This window comes from Aethalodelphis obliquidens, unplaced genomic scaffold (assembly GCF_003676395.1).
Source record: "Aethalodelphis obliquidens isolate GAN/ISIS:26980383/991018 unplaced genomic scaffold, ASM367639v1 scaffold25, whole genome shotgun sequence".
Lineage (NCBI taxonomy): Eukaryota > Metazoa > Chordata > Mammalia > Artiodactyla > Delphinidae > Aethalodelphis > Aethalodelphis obliquidens.
In genome coordinates, this window is record NW_020837969.1 from 12,864,746 (window position 1) to 12,868,781 (window position 4,036).

Sequence of the window (4,036 nt, forward strand, 5' to 3'; positions counted from 1 at the left end):
TGATCACCTCCTATTTCCATCCACATTTCAAAACCAAAAATGGGGTGGGTGGCAGAGAGAAGATCAACCTGGGAAACCAGTCGTCTTAGAGCCGGAAGCAACCTTTGACTAATCCCTCACTTAAAACATGAGATTCTGTCATCGGATTATAGTCTAAGGTAATGTATTGGAGTTTTCTATAGATTTGGAAAAAAGAATCCTAAAACCTGAAATGGTTGCACATTGCTATTTAATAACGTTTTCTACAAGCAAGGGGCTATTTTGTACAGACTGGTGTGGAGGGATACTGCAAGGTGTAACCGGAGGGAATTGATTTCATTACCTGTGCTGCCCCCTAGTGGTGGAGGTAAAAAGGCACACCCAGGACAGGACACAGGCATTAGGGCCTCCAGGAAACAGACATTTACAGACATGAGAATAGACAATTACCCATCATTATAAACAATGCCACAATAACCTAGGTTTTGTCCTCCTCTTCAGAAATTAGAATAGCATCCATATGATTATGAATAAACACCTTTTATGTACAAGCACTGGAAAATCACATTTTAACCTTCAACACAAGACCATGGAAAGATGTTTTAAATATTCCAAGTATTATTCAGCAAACATTTATTGAAATGAGCCATGAGCCTGGCACTGTTCTAGGCTCTTGGGATAAAAAGGTGAATAATACAGAGCCTTTGACTAAAAGAACTCACAGTTCTTGCCCCGGAATGAACAATCAACAAATCATTACACAGTGTGATGTGCACGATAATAGGCAGTATAATGATATTTTTCATATTTTCCATCTAAACAATAGCAGTTCAACAAAATGAAAATGGAGGAGTACAGGGATACTCTCTTCCCTCTCCTAATATCTGAAACAAACCTTCCATATCTGCCGCTCCAGGCTCCTCTTTTAAGATGCAGACACCCAAGAAGGCTGATGTCCTTGTCAAAGCCTGAAGTCAGCCTGAGGTCACAAGATGCAACATTCAACAGATAATTTTCCCCATCTTCCATAAACTTTTAAATGTAGTCTTTGAAGACAAAACAAAACAAAAAACCACCACCAAAAAAAAAAAAACAAAAAACCCACTTGCCTACTAGTCACATTTTAAAAAACACCTATTCACTTTACCACTTTATTATTTTTCCAATATCAGTGTTGAAGCAACAAATTGTCTTTTTACAATAATATTATTAACAGCATCAAACACGAGAGATATCAGAGAAGAAAAACTAACTTGCTAGATATAGGATTGCCAGAACAAATCAATGGAAAGGGAAAACTTTTAAAACAGGCCAAATTACAAATTAAATAGAAAATAGTTGGAAGTGTGGTAATGAAGCAAACAGAAAAAACTTAGCAAGCAGTATTGGGAAAAGAAAATAGTGTCCAGAGCTCTGGGTGTCTTTGTCATCAAAATGGAAGATGGAAAAGAGGCAATATGCATTGATCCAACTGTGTTAACAAATTTCAGTAAAAAGCAAATTGAGGGACTTCCCTGGTGGCGCAGCTGTTAAGAAACCGCCAGCCAATTCAGGGGACATGGGTTCGAGCCCTGGTCTGGGAGGATCCCACATGCCCAGGAACAAATAAGCCTGTGTGCCACAACTACTGAGCCTGCATCTAGAGCCCACGTGCCTAGAGCCCAAGCTCTGCAACAGGAGAAGCCACCGCAATGAGAAGCCCGCGCACCTCAACGAAGAGTAGCCCCACTCGCCGCAACTAGAGAAAGCCCACGCGCAGCAACAAAGACCCAATGCAGACATAAATAAATAATTTTTTTAAGTAAAAAAAAAAAGTAAATTGAAATATATTCATCCTCAGTAGGTAAACAAAAGGAATAATGCTTTAGATTTGGGCAAATTTGGTTAAAAAGATGGAAGCAATTTTGAACCATTTAAAAAGAAAGAATCAGGCCAAAATTTAGGATTAATTTAATTGGGATTTAATTAGTAATTTAGGGGGAAATGTTACCTAAACAAGTGATAACCAAGGAATGACAGACACATTCTAAAATATCAAAAGCTAACAATGGCTCTTTCCCATCTTGCAAGATGGCGGGTGAAAAGCCTGAGAAGCCAGATACTAAGGAGAAAAAACCTGAAGCCAAGAAGACTGATGCTGGTGGCAAGGTTAAAAAGGTGAAGCAGGTTAAGAAGGGGAAGGCCCACTGCAGCCGAAACCCTGTCCTGGTCAGAGGAATTGGCAGATATTCCCGATCGGCTATGTATTCCAGAAAGGCCTTGTACAAGAGGAAGTATTCAGCAGCTAAATCCAAGGTTGAAAAGAAAAAGAAGGTGAAAGTTCTTGCTACTGTCACAAAACCAGTTGGTGGTGACAAGAATGGTGGTACCCGGGTGGTTAAACTTCGCAAAATGCCTAGGTATTATCCTACTGAAGATGTGCCTCGAAAGCTGTTGAGTCACGGCAAAAAACCCTTCAGTAAGCATGTGAGAAAACTGCGTGCTAGCATCACTCCTGGAACCATTCTGATTATCCTCACTGGGCGCCACAGAGGCAAGAGGGTCATTTTCCTGAAGCAGCTGAGCAGTGGCTTGCTACTTGTGACTGGGCCTCTGTCCCTCAATCGAGTTCCTCTGTGAAGAACACACCAGAAATTTGTCATTGCCACTTCCACCAAAATTGATATCAGTGGTGTGAAAATCCCAGAACATCTCACTGATGCTTACTTCAAGAAGAAGAAACTGCGTAAGCCCAGGCACCAGGAAGGTGAGATCTTCGACACAGAGAGAGAGAAATACGAGATTACAGAGCAGCGGAAGGTTGATCAGAAAGCTGTGGACTCACAAATTCTGCGAAGAATCAAAGCTGTTCCTCAGCTCCAGGGCTACCTCCGCTCTGTGTTCGCTCTTACAAACGGAATTTATCCTCACAAAGTAGTGTTCTAAACTTCTTACAAAGAACCTAATTAAATAATTGGGTCCATTTCAAAAAAAAAAAAAAAAAAAAAAAAAGCTAACAATGTCTTCATGTCGGTGTCTCTGAGAAAGGACTAAAAATGATAGTTTTCACTTTTAAAGAAGGTTGAATGAAGTTGGATCACAGAATCTACCTCCCTCAATACCTAATGATATAAATCACCCCAAAAGAAATAGCATAATTGTCTTGGAGTAACCAACATGGAAAAGGGTATAATGCCAGGCTATAAACTTCAGAAGGAGATGTTGGTTAATGATAGAGAAAAAAATTTTTGACAAGGCTCTGCCAGGTATCAAACCTACTCTCATCAACAAAATGAGTCCAGAGCCATTGGACAGCACAGGTGCAGAGTCTAGGACCACAAAACCATAAGGACTTCCAAGAATGTTCACTGTTGTCTCAAAATGAAAAAAAAAAAAATGAAAATTAATAAAAATTTCATTGCTGTATTATTAAAATCCCTTCAGATATTTTTATAGGAAAATTATATGTAATGTGAAATATGTGATCCTTTTAACATGTTTGATACAGTAAAGAACAAGAGTGTCTCCAAAATCGAAGACCTGCCATAATTTCTAAGAGGGCCTGCTACTATTTTCTGTATTGAGAAGAAGGGAACTGAGGGAATAGCTTTTTCTAGTCATGGAGTGAAAAACAATTGTTCTAAAGGTCAGCATTGACTTCACTTTTGCTTCAGTTATTTTTTTCTGTTAAATTCAAACAAAATATGACAACTCAAAAAAAATTTTTTAAATCTTGCTGGATAGGCTCCACAGGAGAGTGTAAATGACAGAAAATTAAAAACTTAAGAACTGTGACTAGAAATTACTCAACCTGAAAAACAGAGAGAAAATATTTTTGGGGAAAAAAAAAATGAACAGAGCCTCAGGGACCTGTGGAACAATAGCAAAAGTTATACTACTTGTGTCATTGGAGTCCCAGAAGGAGAGAGAAAGAATGGGGAACTGAAAAAAACATTTGAAGAAATAATGACTGAAAGATGTAAACCTGTTGATTCACAGAACTGAATGAAATCCAAATCAAAGAAATCCATGCCAAGACACATTGTAATCAAACATCTGAAAACTAAAGACAAAGAAA

The 4,036-nt window shown here is 38.7% G+C and overlaps 1 pseudogene; it reads left to right on the forward strand.

Annotated features, from left to right (window-relative positions):
- The first annotated feature begins 2,027 nt into the window (after positions 1–2,027).
- Positions 2,028–2,941, forward strand: LOC113628757 (60S ribosomal protein L6 pseudogene; annotated as a pseudogene).
- Positions 2,942–4,036: the final 1,095 nt, after the last annotated feature.